Genomic DNA, 24631 nt, shown 5'->3' on the forward strand with positions numbered 1-24631 from the left:
TTTTGGCAGAAGCATTGTGTGCAGGGAAAGCAAACCCATATCCAGAGTATGTGTCTATTCCAGTTAGAACAAATTGCTGCCCCTTCTATGGAGGGAGTGATCCAGTGTAATCAACCTGCCACCATGTAGCTGGCTGGTCACCTCAGGGAATGGTGCCATATCGGGGGCTGAGTGTGGGTCTGTATTGCTGGCAGACTGGGCACTCAGCAGTGGCTGTAGCCACTTGGTGAGTGAAAGTCCATGTTGCTTAGCCCATACATAACCTCCATCCCTACCACCATGACCACTTTGTTCATGAGCCCATTGGGCAATGACAGGAGTTAGTGGGGAAAAGAGTCTGACTGGTATCCACAGAACAGGTCATCTTATCCACTTGACTATTATAACCGCCCTCTGCTGAAGTCACCCTCTGGTGCGCATTCACATGGGACAGAAATATGTTCCATGTTTTTAGCCCACTCAGAAAGGTCTATCCACATACTTCTTCCCCAACCCTCTTTGTCACCAATTTTCCAATTATGATCTTTCCAAGTCCCTGACCGTCCAGCCAAACCATTAGCAACAGCCCATGAGTCAGTATACAAACACACCTCTGGCCAGTTCTCCTTCCAAGCAAAATGAACAACCAGGTGCACTGCTCGAAGTTCTGCCCACTGGGAGGATTTCCCCTCACCACTGTCCTTCAAGAACACCCCAGAAAGGGGATGTAATGCCACAGCTGTCCACTTCCGGGTGGTACCTGCATAGCATGCTAAACCATCTGTAAACCAGGCCCAAGTTTTCTCTTCCTCAGTCAATTCACTGTAAGGATCTCCTTAAGAGGCCATAGCTCTAGTCTGGGAAAGAGAAGGTAATGTGGCAGGAGTAGAGACCATGGGCATTTGAGCCACTTCCTCATATAACTTACTTGTGCCTTCCGGACCTGCTCTGGCCCTATCTTTTATGTACCATTTCCATTTTATAATAGAATTCTTCTGCACACACCCCATTTTATGGCTCGGTGGGTCAGACAGCACCCAGTTCATGATAAGCAACTCAGGTCTCATGGTAACTTGGTGGCCCATGGTTAAGCGTTCACTCTCTACTAAGGCCCAATAGCAGGCCAAAAGCTGTTTCTCAAGGAGAGTAGTTATCTGCAGCAGATGGTAAAGCTTTGCTCCAAAATCCTAAGGGTCTGCATTGTGATTCTCCTATAGGGGCCTGCCAAAGGCTCCATACAGCCTCTCTATTGGCCACTGACACTTCCAGCAACATTGGATCTGCTGGATCATATGGCCCAAGTGGCAGAGCAGCTTGTACAGCAGCCTGGACCTGTTGCAGAGCCTCTTCTTCTTCAGTCCCCACTCAAAATTAGCAGCTTTTCTGATCACTCAATAAATGGGCCGGAGTAGCACGCCCAAATGAGGAATATGTTGACAAAATCCAAAGAGACCAACTAGGCGTTGTGCCTCTTTTTTGGTCGTAGGAGGGGCCAGATGCAGCAACTTATCCTTTACCTTAGAAGGGATATCTTGACATGCCCCACACCACTGGATATCTAGAAATTTCACTGAGGTGGAAGGCCCCCGTATTTTTGTTGGATTTATCTCCCATCCTCTGACACACAAATAACCAATAAGTCTAGAGTAGTTGCTACTTCTTGCTCACTAGGTCCAATCAACATGATATTATCAATATAATGGACCAGCGGGACGTCTTGTGGGAGGGAGAAAACGATCAAGGTCCCTGAGGACAAGATTATGACATAGGGCTGGAGAGTTGATATACCCCTGAGGTAGGACAGTGAAAAGTACACTGCTGACCTTGCCAGCTGAAAGCAAACTATTTCTGGTGGTCCTTACTAACACTATTCAGAAAAAAGCATTTGCCAGATCAATAGCTGCATACCAGGTACCGGGGGATGTATTGATTTGCTCAAGCAATGATAACACAACTGGAACAGCAGCTGCAATTGGAGTTACTACCTGGTTGAGCTTACAATAATCCACTGTCATCCTCCAAGACCCATCTGTTTTCTGCACAGGCCAAATAGGAGAGTTGAATGGGGATGTGGTGGGAATCACCACCCCTGCACCCTTCAAGTCCTTCAGAATGGCAGTAATCTCTGCAATCCCTCTAGGAATCTGGCATTGCTTCTGATTTACTATTTTGCTAGGTAGGGACAGTTCTAGTGGCTTCCACTTGGCCTTTCCTATCATAGTAGCCCTCACTGCACAAGTTAGAGAGCCAATGTGGGGATTCTGCCAGTTGCTCAGTATGTCCATTCCAATTATACATTCTGGAACTGGGGAAATAACTACAGAATGGGTCCAGGGGCCCATTGGACCCACTGTGAGATGGACCCAAGCTAAAACTCCACTGATCACCTGGCCTCCATAAGCCCCCACTCTGACTGGTGGACCAGAGTGACGTTTTGGGTCCCCTGGGATTAATGTCACTTCTGAACCAGTATCTAATAATCCCAGAAATATGTGATCATTTCCTTTTCCTCAGTGCACAGTTACCCTGGTAAAAGGCTGTCGGTCTCCCTGGCGAAGGCTTGGAGGAAGATTAACAGTATAAATCTGTGGCAGTGTAACAGGGTTCTCCCTCAAAGTGACCTGGCCTCCCCTTCATTCAAGGGGCTCTGGGTCTGTACACTGTTTCAAGTCTGGAAATTGATTAAGGGGCCGTGACTCTATGTTTTTGTAATTCAGGTTAGACTCCTGTTCACTTGACCTACAACTCTTTTGTTTATACAGCTCAAACAAGAATTTAGTAGACTGCCCTTCTATTGTATTTCTAGGTACCCGATGATTTACTAGCCAATGCCACAAATCTCTGCGAATCTTATCATTTTGACTCCTGCTTTGAGTTTGCTGTCTATTATAATAGCCACATCTACCCTGTTTTTGGTGATTAAGTGCTGACACCTGGCTTCTGCCAACTAGGGATCCAGTCATCCCCATTGTGTTTAAGGATTCCAGCTCAGTGACAGCAGTTCCTACAGTAATATCTAACCTACAGAGAAGTGCAACTACAGAGCTCTTCAGGGATGATGGCACTAGTCTCACAAATTTATTTCTCACTGTTCTGGTAAAAGGTGTGTCCTCCGGACATTCCTGGGGTGTAAGAGCAGACTTTGCATGATAAATCCAGTCTAGCATTCCAATCTCTCTAAGCCTCTGGATCCCTTCATCTACATTATACCAGGGCAGTTCTGGCATTTCAACCTCAGGTAATGTCAGCTACCTTTTGATTCATGTTTCAACCAACCATCCAAACAAACTGTTAATACCTTTTCTAACCCCTCAAGCTACAATATTGAATTCAGAATCTCTGCTTAGTGGGCTCATATCAATAAATTCAGCCTGATACAGCTTTATATTCCTCTCACCATTATCCCATACCCTTAAAATCCATTGCCACACATATTCCCCTGATTTCTGTCTATATAAATTGGAAAACTCACACAGTTCTTTTGGAGTATAACATACCTCCTCATGTGTGATATTTTGAGTATCTCTTTTGCCACCACATTCCATGGATTTGGGAGTGTTATTCTCATTATGGGAATCAGAGTACTTAGTGTCTTTGAGTCCAGTCAGAGTAGAAAACCATTCATAAAAACCCACTTTTAAGATTCTATTTCTTAAGAACCACTCCCGGCACCAAGTTGTATTAGTTAGGGTTCTCTAGAGAAACAGAATCAACAGGAAACACTCACAAATATAAAATTTATATAAGTGTCTCACGTAAACATGGAAACACAGAGTCCAAAATCCACAGGGCAGGCTGTGAAGCTGATGATTCTGATGGAGGGTCTGGATGGACTCCACAGGAGAGGCTTGCCGGCCAAAGCAGGAAGAGAGCCTGTCTCTTCTGAATCCTCCTTAAAAGGCTTCTACTGATAGGATTAAGCATCACTCATTGCAGAAGACACTCCCCTTGGCTGATTACAAATGGAATCAGCTGTGGATGCAGCTGACATGATCATGACTTAATTCTATAAAGTGTCCTCATTGTAACAGACAGGCCAGCACTTGCCCAACCAGATAAACAGGTACCACACTTAGCCAAGTTGACACATGAACCTAACTATGACACCAGCATTTCATGTCATCACAATTTTTTACTATAGCCATTCTGATAGGTGTGAAGTGATAGCTCACTGTGGTATTAACATGCATTTCCCTAATGGCTAGTGATATTGAACATCTCTTCAGGAAGTTATTTGCCATCTGGATCTCTTCTTTATCCATATCTGTCTCTCCATATCTTTTGCCTTTTTTTTCTAGTTGGACTGCTTCTTATTACTCTGCAGAATTGAGAATGTTATAAATTCTAGATACGAGTCCTTTCTCACATAAGTAGTTGGCAAATATTTTTTCCCAGCCTTATCTTTTTGTCCTGTAGGCAGGTTTTTCACAGAGCAAAAGTTTTACATTTTTATATGCAGTTGATCATTCTTTTTCCTTTTATGGGTCATGGCTTTGGTGACATGTCTAAGAACTCTTTTTTAAGCTGTTGGCCCTGAGAATTTTTCCTATAGTATCTTCCAAAAGATTTATAGTTTGATTTGTGTCTAAGTCTATAATCCATTTTAAGTTATTTCTTTATAATTATCAGATTCAGGTCAAGGTTGCTGGTGTTTTCAGTTTTGGGTTTTTTTTTTGCGGGAGGGGGTAGGAAGTTCACCTATCCAATTGCTCAGTACCATTTGTTGAAAAGACTATTTGTCTTCCATTGATTGAATTTTTTTCAACTCTGTAAAAATCAGTGGGCCATACTGGTGTGGACTAGTCTGTTCTACCAATCTGTGTATCTGTCTTTCTGCCAATAACACATAGAGTATAAAATGTAGTTGTTATATAAGTTTTAAAATTAGGTGGTGATTCCTTCCACTTTATTGTCTTTCAAAATTGTTTTAGCTCTTCTAGTTCCTTTAACTTTCCACATGTATCAAGGTTCTTCAGAGAAAAAGAATCAGTAGGAGATACATACACACACAAATACATATATATGCACGAACATTATGCATATATATAATAAGAGATTTAGGTTTATTTCAAGGAATCAGCTTGTGATTGTGGAGACTGACAAGTCTGAAATCTATAGGCAGGCTGAAAACTCCCTCAGATGGTGATACTGCAGAATGGAGAGAGAATTTCTTCCTTGGGGAATCCAGTTTTGCTTTTAAGGCCTTTTGACTGATTTAATGAGGCTCATCCAGCTTATTGAGGGTACTCTTTAAAGTCAACTGGATGATGGCAGATGTGATGGCTTGGGCAAACAGCTACTGCTGCAGCCATCTCCCTCTGCACCTGCTCGAGACCTGAGCTTGTCGCTGGGTTGGAAAGTGCAGCTGAAGGCTGGGCTGGCAGGAACTGAGACCCCACTGTGGTCTGTGGTGGGGTTGGGGCTGTTTTATGCTCTGAGGGTCCCGCTGAGGCTATGTGAGAACTTGAAAGCAGTGACAGTATTTTTAAATTTTCTGATGCCCAAATTCTATGTGGCACTTACAAGGTCATCCTCTTTAATATGAGGACTAATATTTATTTTTGAATGGTGGTACTTCTTTAAGCACGGCACATCTTTTATTGAGCAAGTATCTGTAAACCATTTGCAACCACTGATAGGAGGAGCAGAGAGGAGCATTTCAGAGCCAGGTTCCTCTTCCAGCAACGGAGAAAGTGAAGCCAGCAGACAGAATTTTTCAGGGAGGCCCTGGTTGCAAAGGCTGAAGAACTGAGATGCAGAGAAGCAGGGACTTCATCCAACTACTGCAAACAGCCTAATGTGCCCCTTTCCAAATAGAAGCCTGGAAGTCCAGCAATGCACGGGCAGGGAGACTGTTCCTTGAACCAAGGAGGTAAACCAAGCCATGTTCCTTGAAAGCACTACCCTCATGCAAGCCCTGCTCCTGCCCTTCCACCTGCGACTACCCCCACAAACCGCACACATAAACCCCACCATCTGCCCTCCCCACCGGGCTCCAAGCACCCCTATCCTGGCCCCCACCCCCATGCATCCCCAAACCATACCCCCACAGCCTGCCCCAGCCAGACCTACTACTCCCTACCAAGAGCAGTCTCACTCTGCCCTTCCCAAGAACCATGCACTGGGCATCCAGCCCCTCTACCCACATTCCCCCTCCCTGCTCCTGGCACCCCTGGGCTGCGGACACTCACTTTCATGCCTGGGCCACACACACACACCACCACCACCCCTGCCGCGAGCCCATGCAGACGGGCAGCACCGCCCTGCCGGCCCCTGAACTCTGTGCACACATACATCACCATTAGGCCCCCCAAGATCTGTGCAGGAGCCCACCACAACCAACACGTACCCCCAGCTTTGGGCAAGCGCTAACATGCACATCCAGGCCACACCCACCCCCAGCTCATGTAGACATAACCCCCGCTTACTGCCCATGAGCTCTGCCCACACACACATGAGAGACCGGTCCCCTAGACCCACACACACCAGGGCCCGGTTCCCAAGACCCACGCACGCACGCAGAGGCACATCCTCCCGGCCCACACATCCATGCACTGACCTCTAGAACCCGGCACTCCACCCCACCCTGCCCTGCAAAAGTGGACACCCTTGCCCCACCTCCAGGCAGAAGGGCACTGCTCCCACACCTGGCAGGTTCTCATGTGTTTATCTGTGCTACATAGCCCCCACCCTACGCACACATATACCCCTGCCCCAAAGCTACACCCATCCCACCCCCGCCCCGAACCTGCACACCCATGCCAGGGCCCACGTCTCACAACCCCTACGACCTGTGCCCCACCCCTCCACACTCACACATCCTTATTCTGGACCCCCTTCACCCCTCCCCCTGCGCAAGGACACATACACGCCCTGCCCTCCCGGTGCCCCATGCCCCATACCCTGATACCCATGAGCCCCAGACTCCATAAACCCACCCACATCCTGCCTGCGCACCAGTCCCCGTGCATACGCACAGCTATCCCCTCCACCTCCCGTCACACCCTACCTCTGTGTCCCACATGCTATACCCAGCACCTGTGCCCCAAGGCCTCCCTGAACTGCACCCCACCCCATGGCCATGGCATCACACCTCCATAGGCACCAGCTTAGCGTTCCGACCCAAGCCTACACATGCACTGCAAGCCACCACTGCACTGTTATGCCATGCCCCATGCTCTGCATCCTGCTCCACATCCATCCTGCAAATACAAAGCTCTAGACTACTGAAGGAAATCAACTTCCAAAGTAACTCTATAAATATACTGCATGCCTCAAAGGTAACAGAAGATCACTAAGCATATGAAGATGCAGACAGATACAGCCCAGCTTAATGACCAAACTGAAACATGGGAGGAGACACAGACTTTGGAACAAGTAACCAAAGATGTTCATATAATTTTTTTCTTTTTTACATGGGCAAGCACAAGAGAAAGAACCCGGGGGACTGGCATGGCAGGCAAGAATTCTGCCACTGAACCACCATCACACCACCCATAATCTTAAAATAAAATCAATGGGGGCGGTGCAAAGGTGGCTCAGTGGCAGAATTCTTGCCTGCCATGCTGGAGACCCAGGTTCGCTTCCCAATATGCCTGCCCACGCAAAAAACAAAATCAGTGGGATGGCTAATGAAATAAAGGAGATCAAGAAGACACTAGAAGAGAGAGGAACTTGAAAGAATAAGTAGAAAAACAGCAGATATCACAGAGATTAAAGATGCTGCAGACCAAATAAAAAATATAGCAGAGATGCAAAATAGCAGATTTGAAGAGGCTGAAAAAAGAGCAAGCAAATTAGAGGACAGGACAACTGATTTAGAACACACAAAAGAGCAAATGGCAAAAAAGATGTTAAATTTGAATTGGACCTCAGGGAAATGATGGACAAAACAAAGCACACAAATATAACAAATATAACAATCATCGGTGTCTCAAAAGGAGAAGAAAAGAGTAAATGGCTAGGAAGATTAATTGAGGAGATACTGAGGGAAAATTTCCCAACCCTTATAAAAGACATAAATATGCAAATCAAAGAGGCTCTGTGAACCCTAAATAGAATAAATCCAAATAGCCCTATACAAAGACATATACTAATGAGATTGTCAAATGTTGAAGAGAAGCAGAAAATCCTGAAAGCGGCAAAAGAAAAGCTATCTACTACATACAAAGGAAACCACATAAGACTGAGTTTGGATTACTTGACAGACACTAAGGAGTGAGAAGACAGTGGTATGATATATTTAAGATCCTGAAAGAGAAAGACTTCCAGTCAAGAATTCTGTACCCAGCTAAATTGTCCTTCAAATTTTCACAAAGACTGAGAGAATATGTCAACAACAGACTGGCCCTACAAGAAGTATGAAAGGGAGTTTTGCTGGCTGAAAAAAAAAAGACAGGAGAGGGAGGTCCAGAGGAGGGCACAGAATTGAAGGGTAACTTAAAGGATATAAAGAGAAAGTAGGGAAAAAACAGATCTGACAAATAAAATAGAAAGGATAAGATGGTAGATTCAAGAAATGCCTTTACAGTAAGAACTTCAAATGTTAATGGACTAAATTTACCAATTAATAGATAAAGGTTGGCAGGATGGATTAAGAAATATAATCCAGCTATATGCTGCTTACAAGAGACTCATCTTAGACCCAAGGATATAAATAGATTGAAAGTGAAAGGATGGAAAAGATGCTCCATGCAAGTTGTAAGCAAAAGAAAGCAAGAGTAGCTATATTAATATCAGACAAAACAGACATCATAAGAGACAAAGAAGGGTACTATATATTAGTAAAAGGGACAATTCACCAAGAAGAAATAACAATCATAAATGTCTATACTCTCAATCAAGGAGCTCCAAAGTGCATGAGACAGACATTGGCGAAACTGAAGGGAGCGACAGACACATCAAAAGACTTTGTCAAAAAGGTGAAGAGGCAGCCAACTCACTAGGAGAAAATATTTGGAAATCACATATTGGATAAAGGTTTCATATCCTGTATACAGAAAGAAATCATACAACTCAATAACAAAAGAACAAACAACTCAATTATAAAGTGGGCTAAACATATCAACCGGGCAGGCCACGGTGGCTCAGCAGGCAAAAATGCTTGCCTGCCATGCCAGAGGACCCGGGTTCGATTCCCAGTGCCTGCCCATGTAAAAAAAAAAAAAGATATCAACAGACATTTCTCTGAAGAGCAAATATAGATGGCTGAAAAGCACATGAAGAGATGCTTGTTCTCATTAGTTACAGGGAACTGTAGATCAAGACTACAATGAGATACTTCCCCACACCTATAAGAATGGTTGCTATTAAACAAACAGGAAACTACCAATGTTGGAGAGGATGTGGAGAAATTGGGATACTTATGCACTGCTGGTGGGAATGGATAATGGCACAGCCACTATGGAAGACAGTCTGGCAGTTCCTCAGAAAACGATAAGTTGCCCTATAACCCAGCAATACCACTACTTGGTATATACCCATAAGAGCTGAAAGCAGTGACAACAACAGAGATTTGTTTACCAATATTCATAGCAGCACTATTCACAATCTATAAAACATGGAAACAATCCAAATGCCCATCAACAGACAAGTGGATTAACAAAATGTGATGTACAAATGACAGAATATTATGCAGCAGTAAGACAAAATGGTATCCTGAAGCACATGGCAAGATGGATAAGCCTTGAGGACATAATGCTGAGTGAAATAAGCCAGATACAAAGGGAAGATACTGTATGATTCTACTTTTATGAACATGGTAAAGGTAAAATCAGAGGCTTATAATACAGAATATAGGGGACCTAGAGATACTCAGAAGCTTGAGATGGGTGAATCATTTGTTAATGAGTTTGAACTTAACTGCAAGGGAATAGACAGAAGTGAAGGCAGTTCAATAGTGGATTTATAAGTAGTATTACCATATGGAAGATGAACATGATTGTTCTAGTTTGCTAGCTGCCAGAATGCAATTATACCAGAAATGGAATGGCTTTTAAAAGGGGGAATTTAATGAGTTGCTAGTTTACAGTTCTAAGGCCGAGAAAATGTCCCAATTAAAACAAGTCTATAGAAATGTCCAGTCAAAGGCATCCAGGGAAAGATACTTTGGTTCAAGAAGGCCAATGAAGTTCACAGTTTCCCTCTCAAGTGGAAGGGCACATGATAAATACAGTCAGAGTTTCTCTCTCATCCGGAAAGGCACATGGCAAACACGGTCAGGGTTCCTCTCTTATCCGGAAGGGCACATGAACACAGCATCATCTGCTAGCTTCTTCTCCTGGCTTCCTGTTTCGTGAAGCTCCCTGGGAGACATTTTCCTCAAGGTCGCTGGCTCGTGGACTCTCTGCCTCATGGTGCTGCAGCATTCTCTGCTCTCTCCGAATCTCCCATTCTCCAAAATGTTTCCTCTTTTATAGGACTCCAGTAAACCAATCAAGACCCACCCAAATGGGTGGAGACATGTCATCACTTAATCCAGTTTAATAACCACTCTTGACTAAATCACATCATCCAAGGTGATGATCTGATTACAGTTTCAAACACAGTATTGAATAGGGATTATTCTACCTTTATGAAATGGGATTTTGTTTAAAACATGGCTTTTCTAGTGGGTATACATCCTTTCAAACCAGCACAATGATTGAAAGAGGTTGTATAGACTTACATGTTTCACCAATTAACACTACAAATATAAATAAGTTCTTGCATGAACAACTGAAAAGGTATGACTCTTGTACAAAGAATGTATAATTTTGGAGTGTGGGGGAAAACGTTATTGCATGATATGGACTATGTTTAACAAGAAAACATCAACAGTGCCACAGCAACACTAGGGTTAATAATGGGGGGAAGGACAAGAGTTAAGGGGAGGTTTGGATCTTCTATTCGGTGAGGGTGTGTGTACTGGTTATTTATCTCTTGTGAACAATGTATCTAAAATTGAAAGCATTGATGGACTTGACTTGGGACATTATACATGATGCCCAATGAATGGAGGTGGCTGAAGGATGCATTGACTGAGAAGTAGATTGGCAAACGATAGTGTATACATATGAGGGAATATTGTGCTGCTACAAAAAGGAACAGAGTTGTGAGTCATGCAACATTGTAAATAAACCTGTGAGACATTTGGTGAGGCAAAATAAGTCAGAAACAAAAGAGCAAATATTATATGGTCTCATTTAGAGAATACTTATAAGAAAACAGGGGCCTAGATTGTAAGCTTATAGTAATCACATTTAGTCCGGAGCTATAATTGTTATCTGGAGTTTGAGAGGCTGTTTTTTAGATGTATAACTTGGTATTTAGAGATAGAACAAAGCCAATCAGATCAGAATTAAGGTAATTCAGTACACAGGGGTAAGGAAGACATTATCTGTATTTTAGTACCTCATCTACTCTTTGAGACCAAAGGAAGAAAGGTTTATTTTGTCCAGAACCTAAATTTTCTGTAGTACATAATATAACAACCTGTCTATAGATTATTTAAACAATCCAAACACAGGGAGCCCAGAATAAGAACGAGGGCCTTTAATCCTGTATAGGTTATTGTAATGCCTGGATATATCCCAGAATATATTAAGCCGATAATCAAAAAGTACTGGAGAAGTGCCTTGAGGGATGGGAGAAAAAATATGAACTATTAAACTTTACCACTGGGGAGACCCCTGATACTGTGTCAAACATTAGGGATATCCAAATCAATAGACCAAGCCCTTGATCTTGAGGTTTACTCTTGTGAAGCTATGTAAGTAGCAGAGTAGCTTAGCCTACTATAGGTATGCCTAAGAGTTACTTCTGGAGGACCTCTTTTGTTGCTTAGATGTGGCCTCTCTCTCTCTAAGCCCAACTTTGAAGTAAAATCATTACCCTCTTCCCTATGTGAGACATGACATCCAGGAGTAAAAGTCTCCCTGGCAGCGTGGGAGAGACTCCCTGGGATGAGCCAGACCCTGGCACCATGGGATCAACAGTGCCATCCTAACCAAAAGGGGGAAAAGAAGTATAACAAATAAGATATCAGTGGCTGAGAGAGTGCAAATGGAGTCGAGAGGCTACTCTGGAGGTTGCTCTTACACAAGCTTCAATTAGACATTACTACCTATCATAACCTGCCAAACCCCAACCAAAACCATTCCTGCCAATCCTAAAGAACACCTAGGACATTACATAAGATTCTACAAAGGTTCCATGCACTAGAGTAACTTTCCAGTAACCTACAACCTCCAGATAGGTCCCAGAAAGAGATAAGTCCTGAAATGCAGAGGGGCCAGCCTTTCCAGAAAATCAACTAGTTCTATCCCCCTATCCCACATATTATCTACAGTCCCGCCCAACATGAAAAAAGTTAGAATGGGCATAGCCCAAATACCCCTAAAGAGTAGGAGAAAGAAAAAAGGTGATGATGGAGTTTTACAGAGAAAGTCGGGTTTAACAAGTAAGTATGATTGTGGAATCATTATATTGATATTTATTTTAGTCTCCAGTTCTTTAGGGCAGCTAGAAGTAAAAACCTAAAATTGTGGAATTGAAACTTATAGCAAACTCTGAAATCTGTTCTACAATTAATTGTTGCAATGTTCTTTGAAATTTATTGTTTTACTGTATATATGCTACTTTTCACAAAAAAGGAAAAAAAGTCAATTGTGATGATAAATGCACAGCTGCGTGATGATATTGTGAAGCACTGACTGTACACTTTGGATGATTACATGATATGTAAATATATAATATATATCAATAAAAGATAGATATATGAATATATAACATATATCAATAAAAGATAAAAAGTCAACTGACTGTACCAAATATATTCACACCAACACCTAGAATAGTGTTTAATTGAATAAATGGGTACTACAGCCTAGCAAACTTGACATATAATATTAACCATCACATCATACACATTTTCAAATGATCTTGTCTATAACTACAAAAAAATCTTGCTGGGATTTTAATGGAATTACACTAAACCTTTATATTAATTTTGGCAGCACTGACATCTTTATTATGTTGAGTTTTCCAATCCATGAACACGGTAGGTTCTTCAGATCTTTGTTTTTTCTCATCAGTGTTTCGTGGTTTTCAGCATACATGTCCAATATATGATTTGTGAGATTTACACTCAATTATTTCATTTTTTGAGTACTTATAAATATATGGTATTGTGTTTTAAAGTTTGTTTTCCATGTGTTCATTGCTAGTATAAAGAAATACAACTGATTTTTTGTTGTTGCTCTTGTCTCCTACAACCTTGCTGAACTCACTTATTAGTTCTAGGAATTTTTTGTAGTTTTCTTGGGATTTTCTATGTAGATCATCATGTCATTTGCCAATAGAGACAGTCTGTATTTATTCTTTCTGATCTACATGACTTTCCTTTTCTTACTGCACTGGTTAGAACTTCCAGCACTGTGTTGAAGAGTACTGGTGAGAGAGAACAGCTTTGCTTGTTCTTTGTCTTAGGGAGAATTAGTTCAATCTTTCAAAATTATGATACTATAGGTTTTTTGTTGATGTTCTTTATCAGGTTGAGAACATTTCCCTCTATTCCTACTTTGTTGAATGTTTTTTATTATGAAAGGGTGTTGGGAGAAGGGTTATTAAAAGACTTAATTTTGAATGTTTCTTTGTTGGTTACTCAGTAGATATTTAGATCTAACACCCCCCCCCCCTTACCCAATTCACTCACAGTGATTACAGTAAGATTAGGGATAAGAGAGAGAGGTAACAGTGTGGCAGAAAGGCCTTTGAGAAGAGGAAAAAAGGTGGGAAATAGTACTTATGGAAACTGAGGATCTGGATGGAAATGGTTTCCCTTAAAACTATCCATCCATTCCTGAATCCTCCTTAAGTAAATGTCCTAGTATGAAGAGACAAAGAGTGAGGGTGTGCATGTGTTACTGAGAGATAGGTTTAGCAGAAAGTCCTGTGTTGATGTGTTGTATTAAGAAAGCTACAAGTTTAAAAAAGCAATTCTCTTTGTATTCTTAACATTTTGGTTTCCTTATCTAAAGAAGAAAAGAGAGGGAGGTTCTATAAGATTTCTTTAAATTATGTTATAAGCTCACATATTTAAAATCCCAAAGGATGGAAGAAAGAGAACTAACATTATGAGGTAAGTATTACCATCCTCATTTTATAGATGATAAACCTGAAAGTTATACTTGCCCAGATTCATAGTTGTTAAGTGATATAGGCCATGATTTAAATTCTAGGCCCTTTTCTAAATCCAATGCTCTGTGAAATACTGCTGCCTAGCAGGGCACATGATCAAGTCTTATTTGTGCTCACTTAACCCTTCTGGGCACTCTTGCCAGGAGATCATTTGAGAAATGAGGCTACAGTGATATTTGCTCTCTCCTCTTCATAGCTATATCTCTGCTTCAGATGATCTTCTTTAGGGCTACAGATAACCAGGACAGAGTTTCCATGGAAGACCGCATGTATTCTTGGTTTTACGTACCAAGAACAGCTTCTGTCAACTAGATGTTCCAATAAAAGGAAAGGTTCCTCTAGAGGGTATTTCAATAGCCAGGAGGATCCTTAAATAACAGCTTGTGATGACTCCAAATATTTAGGATTAGTCATTGCAGAATTCCTAACAGGCATGACAGCTGTAGCTCTTTCAATTCAATGAGGTATGTTTTAGTACTTCCTGTGAGAAAGGTATTGTGGGTATGAAGGTGATGGTGGTGGTGAGGATGATGATAAAAGCAATGGTAACAGTAATAATGAATAACATACAGCAAATATTTCATATATGCCCAGATCATAACAGTCTCTTCATCCCAGGTCTCCCTTAGGCAGCACCTCTGACCCCCAGCTCTATCCCAAGTTCCTGCAGCATTCTTTCCAGGCATACTGATCTATATTAGCAGGCAAAAGTAACCACAGAGAAAAGTGGAATGTAGTCATTAATAGCAATATTGCATTTGCCACATCGAGTCTATTGGGTAGAACTCATATCATGGGAGGGTCGGTGTGTCTGTGTTTTACTGCAGTTTTACTGCAAATCCTCATCTGATTCTGGCATTCGAAGGTTACAGTAATGTTCAGTTAACTACCCAAAACTTAATTAGTATGTAAGGGCTGGTGATGTTTGTGAGTTGATGAAGCTTTCAAAAATTTAAGGACTTTTGAAAAAGCCTATCTGAGACGGACAGAGGATTACAATCTCTGGGTTCAGTGAGGCGAGAAACTATGTAAATGGAGGAAAATATGAAAGGTCAAAGAGGAAAAGTTTTCATTAACTGAAATGAGTACAGGTCAATATGCTATCTTTGAATTTAAAATATTATCTATGTTGGAAAACTAATATTAAAAACTTCACTTTGACCTTTCAAAGTAGCAGAGTAATAAAGTGTGAGAACTATAATAAAGGAAATGATTCTTTAGATAAGCAACCAGGCAATAAGGTATAAAGTATGATAATAGAAACTAAAATGCCATGAGGAAGACAGGAAAACAGAAAAGGGGTCATTTGAATTTGATACTACATATAGGCCCTTATTATTCTCACACAATAAATAAAGCCCATATAAAGTCATTTGAAAACACCGTCCTGTATATTATTTTGGTTAAGCTTTCAATAAGTTTATGAAGCCATTATTCAAAACCAGGCAAGTCATGATACAAAAGTTGGAAAATGTGTTTTTCTAATTCCTGTTTTCTTTCAACAAATGTCCTTAAATGAGATAAGCTGATGCATGATAAATTATCAAGAACCTATCACAGACCTTCAAATAACATGAAAATCTAAATTCTACTGACCTGACACAATTCACTGCTCCTTAGCCTTCTTTCTGGATTCTCTTTTTAACTTAGCCTTAATGTGACAGGGAAACTATAGAGAAGTAGTTCTCAAATAAGTTTCATATCTTTCCCACTGGCCATATAATTTTTCAAACAGTCTAATGAAGCCCCAGTTGACCAAATAAATAAACCAGCTAAAATATTTCCTGGGAGAGCCTAAACCTTGCTTTTGATTTCCATAAAACAGCTTTCTATTTCAGCTTGCCCATTTAGGATATTGTTAGGAATCATTTCAGTCAACAAAAATATAATGAGTATCTTCCAGGTTTCAGGTACTATGATAAGGGTGAGAGACAAAAATATGAAAACTGGTTAGCTTACTGTGATGGTTAGTTTTAGGTGGCAACTTAGTTAGGCATAGTATTCAGTTATTTAATCATCCAATAATCTAGGTGTTGCTGAAGTTATTCCATAAGTGTGGTTAAAATCTAACAATCAATTGACTTTAGGTAAAGGAGATTACTCTCAATAATGTGGTTGGGACTCATACAAAATTTGAAAGGCCTTAAGAATAGAAGCTTAGTTTTCCTGGAAAAGAAGAAATTCTGCTTTGAGACTGTGACATCAACTCCTGCTGTTCCCAGCATGCTAGTCTGTGCCCACAATCTCATGAGACAAAAGTTTAAGATAAATCACTAAATAAATACATACACGGCGGGCCGCGGTGGCTCAGCGGGCAAAGTGCTTGCCTGCTATGCCGGAGGACCTCGGTTCGATTCCCGGCCCCAGCCCATGTAACAAAAACGGAGAAACAGAATACAATAAAACAAGAAAATGTTTAAAGATGTTTCCCTTTCTTCCTCCCTTCCTTCCTTCTATCCTTCCTTCCTTCTCTCTGTCTTAAAAAAAATAAATAAATAAATAAATAAATAAATAAATACATACATACATATTTGTACATTCACACACAGCCGCATAATATATACACACAGCACATATATATATATATATCCTGTTGGTTCTGTTTCTGTAGAAATCTCTGATTGATATGCCTCTTTGCACCCTGATTTTCCAACCATAATACCTGAGATGCAAGAATTTTTTGGACTATAAATGGGAAAGAGAGAAATGAATAGATAACTTCAATATAATATGGTAAATGGCATAGCAGAGATCTACCAAGTGTTTGACATAGCTACAGAAGAGCCAAGATTAAAACCAGGACTGTTGGACTCTGTCTTTGCTCTTTCAGTATTCCATCTGACAATGCAGCTCTCACTATGAATAGGTAAACTGGCATTCTTGGCTAACCTGATTACCCAGGGTTTAATTTTAATCATTTCAAATATAAATGACAAATGTGTTTTCAACCCAGAGGAACTGAATTGTCCTGATTCCAGGAGAGAGGTAATCATTCAGTGTTGGGGTTGTAATTCCATCTTCAACATTCCTCTACATGTTAAAGCTATGAATGACTATCAAAAAATCTGGGCCCTATTTTTAATACTCCTATTGAGTTTCATGTGATTTTGTAACCTTCAATTTTCCCAAATGTAACTTTTATTAAAAATTCCTCATCCTTCTTTCACCAATAACTGGAGAAAAATAAACATTTTAGAAGAGGTATTTTTTATTATTATTTATTTGTTATATAGGGAGCCATGACCTTCTAGTGGTCAAGAGAACAGCAAGTTTCATACTAAATGACTTCAGACCTGGGACAGAAAATATATCAACCCTGTATAACATGAGTAATATAAATGAGGATCCCAGGAAAATCAAATGTGAGGTCTAAGGCAAGAGAAGGAGAGACAGGCCAAAAAAAGGAAAGAAAGAAGGAAGGAGGAAGGGAAGGAGGAAGGAGCAGGAGGACAGAAATGTAAAGGAAAGGACTGAAAGAGAAAAGGAAAATAAATGAAAAGGAAAAAAATGATTCCTGACTCGACATCAAATCTAGAAATTCTAAATTGTGAGCATCAAAATATGCTTGAATTCACAGCTGATAAAAGTTGTTGGGTTTCTGGTTAAATCATTTAATATCAGCTGTAGAGGAGGTGAGGTGGGGGGGCATGGATGAGTTCTGAGGATGCAGACACTGGGTTCTAGGATGTCTCTGAAGGGAAACAGAAATTTACAAAACCATACTGAATGGCATTCCCAGCTATATTAAAGAGAAGATTCCGGTTTATGTGTTCTCAAGCTTGTAGTAATTTAAAAAATAAACCAGCTCAGTGCTAAGTCAAGACTATAACACAGAAGGGGAACTTTTTTTCTTTGGTGGGAGGAAAGGACTGTAAACAATACTCAAATGGCTCTGATTAAATTTTACAAGCAAAAAAAAAAAAAAAAAAAAAACTGCAATACTGCTTCACTGTGGGAATCAGTATGTGTCAGAGGAACCTGGTTCTGAAACAAGAGAAGCCTGGCAGTTCAGAAACTGTGTACAGAGATGAACAGTGATGAGTTCTGAGATGGCATCTGGAAAGTCAGAAAGACCAGCTGAACACCAATTAACCTCACATACTCTCTTCTTATTTTTCTCTTCTATGTTTTTCTTAAGGTTATTGTACAGCAACAATTTGCCACAACATTCTCCTTGGACCTATATATTGAAATAGAGTAAACTAACTCCATATTTCCAGAGACATCAAGCTTTACAATGGCTTATTATGATAGCATTATTTCTCATTCTTGAAACCAGGACCTTGAGAAATGTCACAGTTCCAGTGGTGGGGAAGGAAGAGAAGATGACTCCTTCCTTAGCATCACCCTTCAAGAGAGTCAGGGCCAGAGGTATTGTTTCCCACTTACAGTTGGTGAAGTAGGTAGGTGACTTGCCCCTGGTGCACAGCTAGTAAGAAGGAAGCTGATACTAAAGCCTATGTCTTCAGACTCCATGTCCACCACATTTTCCATCACACTCTAATGCCCAAAGTCCCCTCTTTTTCCTGTGACTCTATAGAAGGAATTAAATATTATGTTTGGTTCTACATGTGTGTGCGCTTGGTGAGAAATGTGACAAGAACTAATACAGCTCTCTCTCCGCCGGACCGCCGCGCGGCGCACGCGCCCCGCAGCAGCCGAGCCGCCCGACCTCCCTACCCCCTCTCTCTCTCCGCCGGACCGCCGCGCGGCGCACGCGCCCCGCAGCAGCCGAGCCGCCCGACCTCCCTACCCCCTCTCTCTCTCCGCCGGACCGCCGCGCGGCGCACGCGCCCCGCAGCAGCCGAGCCGCCCGACCTCCCTACCCCCTCTCTCTCTCCGCCGGACCGCCGCGCGGCGCACGCGCCCCGCAGCAGCCGAGCCGCCCGACCTCCCTACCCCCTCTCTCTCTCCGCCGGACCGCCGCGCGGCGCACGCGCCCCGCAGCAGCCGAGCCGCCCGACCTCCCTACCCCCTCTCTCTCTCCGCCGGACCGCCGCGCGGCGCACGCGCCCCGCAGCAGCCGAGCCGCCCGACCTCCCTACCCCCCCTCCTCCCCCTCCTGCTCCGGCTGCTCTCCAACCAACACGGTGCCCTCTTCCCCTGCCTTCACCGTGCTCCTCCGCCACCAGCCTCGACAGCCTTGCCGCCCTCACCTTTCTTCCTCCAGAACAACTACTGGGGGAGTGGAGATAGTACAGAGCAGCTCCCGGAGCCACGAGGGAGATCAAAGGGACAGCGTACCCCATCCTGGAACGACTGACTATCTGGGAGAACCAGCTCCGGTGAGATCACCAAGGGGCACGGGCTTTCCTGGGTGGGACAGCAAGCGACCGGAGTCCCTCCCTTCCACCTTCCCAGGCCAGCTGGTAGAGTTGGACAGGCGGTCCCCTTAAGCCGCGGCGGCTGGTGCCCCCACCACACGAGGCCCCCCGGAACAACTGAGATAGTTGGGTCGGAAATCCCCAGACTGCGGAGAACAGTGACCGGGGTTCCCTTCCAAACACGTGACTCCCCCGTCGGCTGGGAGCAGTGCACTCTCCCGGGCTGCGACAGCTGGCGCCCTCCCGCCACGCTTGGTGCCCCGGGCCGACTAGCTAATTTGGCCGGACGATCTCCTGTGCTGCGACAGCCGGCGACCCTCCCCGCGTTTGGAACCCCGGGCCGGCTGGCATTCTTCCAAGACGCTTCGGTTGCCGAACCTCCCCTACGGCGAGAGTTTTCCAGAGTTGAGGGACCCACAGCAACTTTCGCTGGTGGAACCCACAGACAGGCGTGTGCCACGTGCGCCACCTACTGGGCAGGATAGGAAGAACAGAACCCAGAGACTGCGCAGAAAAATCTTTTAACCTGTGGGGTCGAACACCCGGGGAAATCTGACTAAATGCCCAGACGCCAGCAGAAGATAACGGATCACGCTCAGAAAATTGAACATATGGCCCAGTCAAACGAAGAAACCAATAGTTCAAATGAGATACAGGAGCTGAAACAACTAATGCTGAATATACGAACAGAAATGGAAAACCTCTTCAAAAACGAAATCGATAAATTGAGGGAGGACATGAAGAAGACATGGGCTGAACATAAAGAAGAAATAGAAAAACTGAAAAAACAAATCACAGAACTTATGGAAGTGAAAGATAAAGTAGAAAAGATGGAAAAAACAATGGATACCTACAATGACAGATTTAAAGAAACAGAAGATAGAATTAGTGATTTGGAGGATGAAACATCTGAACTCCAAAAAGAAACAGAAACTATCCGGAAAAGAATGGAAAAATTTGAACAAGGTATCAGGGAACTCAAGGACAATGTGAACCGTACAAATATACGTGTAGTGGGTATCCCAGAAGGAGAAGAGAAGGGAAAAGGAGGAGAAAAACTAATGGAAGAAATTATCACTGAAAATTTCCCAACTCTTATGAAAGACCTAAAATTACAGATCCAAGAAGTGCAGCGCACCCCAAAGAGATTAGACACAAATAGGCGTTCCCCAAGACACTTACTAGTTAGAATGTCAGAGGTCAAAGAGAAAGAGAGGATCTTGAAGGCAGCGAGAGAAAAACAATCCGTCACATACAAGGGAAACCCAATAAGACTATGTGTAGATTTCTCAGCAGAAACCATGGAAGCTAGAAGACAGTGGGATGATATATTTAAGTTACTAAAAGAGAAAAACTGCCATCCAAGACTCCTATATCCAGCAAAATTGTCCTTCAAAAATGAGGGAGAATTTAAAACATTCTCAGACAAAAAGTCACTAAGAGAATTTGTGACCAAGAGACCAGCTTTGCAAGAAATACTAAAGGAAGCACTAGAGTCAGATACAAAAAGACAGAAGAGAGAGTCATGGAGAAAAGTGTAGAAAGAAGGAAAGACAGATATGATATATATAATACAAAAGGCAAAATGGTAGAGGAAAATATTATCCAAACAGTAATAACTCTAAACGTCAATGGACTGAATTCCCCAATTAAAAGACATAGACTGGCAGAATGGATTAAAAAACAGGATCCTTCTATATGCTGTCTACAGGAAACACATCTTAGACCCAAAGATAAATATAGGTTGAAAGTGAAAGGTTGGGAAAAGATATTTCATGCAAACAACAACCAGAAAAGAGCAGGAGTGGCTATACTAATATCCAACAAATTAGACTTCAAATGTAAAACAGTTAAAAGAGACAAAGAAGGACACTATATACTAATAAAAGGAACAATTAAACAAGAAGACATAACAATCATAAATATTTACGCACCGAACCAGAATGCCCCAAAATACGTGAGGAATACACTGCAAACACTGAAAAGGGAAATAGACACATATACCATAATAGTTGGAGACTTCAATTCACCACTCTCATCAATGGACAGAACATCTACACAGAGGATCAATAAAGAAATAGAGAACCTGAATATTACTATAAATGAACTTGACTTAACAGACATTTATAGGACATTACATCCCACAACAGCAGGATACACCTTTTTTTCAAGTGCTCATGGATCATTCTCAAAGATAGACCATATGCTGGGTCACAAAGCAAGTCTTAACAAATTTAAAAAGATTGAAATCATACACAACACTTTCTCGGATCATAAAGGAATGAAGTTGGAAATCAATAATAGGCGGAGTGCCAGAAAATTCATAAATACGTGGAGGCTCAACAACACACTCTTAAACAACAAGTGGGTCAAAGAAGAAATTGCAAGAGAAATTAGTAAATACCTAGAGGCAAATGAAAATGAAGACACAACATATCAAAACTTATGGGACGCTGCAAAGGCAGTGCTAAGAGGGAAATTTATTGCCCTAAATGCCTTTATCAGAAAAGAAGAAAAGGCAAAAATGCAGGAATTAACTGTCCACTTGGAAGAACTGGAGAAAGAACAGCAAACTAATCCCAAAGCAAGCAAAAGGAAAGAAATAACAAAGATTAGAGCAGAAATAAATGAAATTGAAAACATGAAAACAATAGAGAAAATCAATAAGACCAGAAGTTGGTTCTATGAGAAAATCAACAAGATTGATGGGCCCTTAGCAAGATTGACAAAAAGAAGAAGAGAGAGGATGCAAATAAATAAGATTAGAAATGAAAGAGGAGACATAACTACTGACCTCACAGAAATAAAGGAGGTAATAACAGGATACTATGAACAACTTTACGCTAATAAATACAACAATTTAGAAGAAATGGACAGGTTCCTGGAAAGACAGGAACAACCAACTTTGACTCAAGAAGAAATAGACGACCTCAACAAACCAATCACAAGTAAAGAGATTGAATTAGTTATTCAAAAGCTCCCTAAAAAGAAAAGTCCAGGACCAGATGGCTTCACATGTGAATTCTATCAAACATTCCAGAAAGAATTAGTACCTACTCTCCTCAAACTCTTCAACATAATCGAAGTGGAGGGAAAACTACCTAATTCATTCTATGAAGCCAACATCACCCTCATACCAAAACCAGGCAAAGATATTACAAAAAAAGAAAACTACAGACCAATCTCTCTAATGAATACAGATGCAAAAATCCTCAATAAAATTCTAGCAAATCGTATCCAACAACACATTAAAAGAATTATACATCATGACCAAGTAGGATTCATCCCAGGTATGCAAGGATGGTTCAACATAAGAAAATCAATTAATGTAATACACCATATCAACAAATCAAAGCAGAAAAATCACATGATCATCTCAATTGATGCGGAGAAGGCATTTGACAAGATTCAACATCCTTTCCTGCTGAAAACACTTCAAAAGATAGGAATACAAGGGAACTTCCTTAAAATGATAGAGGGAATATATGAAAAACCCACAGCTAATATCATCCTCAATGGGGAAAAATTGAAAACTTTCCCCCTAAGATCAGGAACAAGACAAGGATGTCCACTATCACCACTATTATTCAACATTGTGTTGGAAGTTCTAGCCAGAGCAATTAGGCAAGAAAAAGAAATACAAGGCATCAAAATTGGAAAGGAAGAAGTAAAACTATCACTGTTTGCAGACGATATGATACTATATGTAGAAAACCCAGAAAAATCCACAACAAAATTACTAGAGCTAATAAATGAGTACAGCAAAGTAGCAGGCTACAAGATCAACATTCAAAAATCTGTAGCTTTTCTATACACTAGTAATGAACAAGCTGAGGTAGAAATCAAGAAACGAATCCCATTTACAATCGCAACTAAAAGAATAAAATACCTAGGAATAAATTTAACCAAAGAGACAAAAAACCTATATAAAGAAAACTACAAAAAACTGTTAAAAGAAATCACAGAAGACCTAAATAGATGGAAGGGCGTACCGTGTTCATGGATTGGAAGATTAAATATAGTTAAGATGTCAATCCTACCTAAATTGATTTACAGATTCAATGCAATACCAATCAAAATCCCAGCAACATATTTTTCAGAAATAGAAAAACCAATAAGCAAATTTATCTGGAAGGGCAGGGTACCCCGAATTGCTAAAAACATCTTGAGGAAAAAAAACGAAGCTGGAGGTCTCGCGCTGCCTGACTTTAAGGCATATTATGAAGCCACAGTGGTCAAAACAGCATGGTATTGGCATAAAGATAGATATATCGACCAATGGAATCGAATAGAGTGCTCAGATATAGACCCTCTCATCTATGGACATTTGATCTTTGATAAGGCAGTCAAGCCAACTCACCTGGGACAGAACAGTCTCTTCAATAAATGGTGCCTAGAGAACTGGATATCCATATGCAAAAGAATGAAAGAAGACCCATCTCTCACACCCTATACAAAAGTTAACTCAAAATGGATCAAAGATCTAAACATTAGGTCTAAGACCATAAAACAGTTAGAGGAAAATGTTGGGAGATATCTTATGGATCTTACAACTGGAGGTGGTTTTATGGACCTTAAACCTAAAGCAAGAACACTGAAGAAGGAAATAAATAAATGGGAGCTTCTCAAAATTAAACACTTTTGTGCATCAGAGAACTTCATCAAGAAAGTAGAAAGACAGCCTACACAATGGGAGACAATATTTGGAAATGACATATCAGATAAGGGTCTAGTATCCAGAATTTATAAAGAGATTATTCAACTCAACAACAAAAAGACAGCCAACCTGGGCGGGCCGCGGTGGCTCAGCGGGCAAAGTGCTTGCCTGCTATGCCGGAGGACCTCGGTTCGATTCCCGGCCCCAGCCCATGTAACAAAAACGGAGAAACAGAATACAATAAAACAAGAAAATGTTTAAAAAAAAAAAAAAAAAAAAAAAAAAAAAAAGACAGCCAACCCAATTACAAAATGGGAAAAAGACTTAAACAGACACCTACCAGAAGAAGAAATACGGATGGCCAAGAGGCACATGAAGAGATGCTCAATGTCCCTGGCCATTAGAGAAATGCAAATCAAAACCACAATGAGATATCATCTCACACCCACCAGAATGGCCATTATCAACAAAACAGAAAATGACAAGTGCTGGA

General features: G+C 41.5%; 1 protein-coding gene across 3 annotated transcripts in view; it reads right to left on the bottom strand.

Annotated features, from left to right (window-relative positions):
- Positions 1–24631, bottom strand: part of JAM3 (junctional adhesion molecule 3) — a 118462-nt gene that overhangs the window by 20627 nt on the left and 73204 nt on the right. The window lies entirely within an intron of this gene.

This window comes from Tamandua tetradactyla, chromosome 8 (assembly GCF_023851605.1).
Source record: "Tamandua tetradactyla isolate mTamTet1 chromosome 8, mTamTet1.pri, whole genome shotgun sequence".
NCBI lineage: Eukaryota > Metazoa > Chordata > Mammalia > Pilosa > Myrmecophagidae > Tamandua > Tamandua tetradactyla.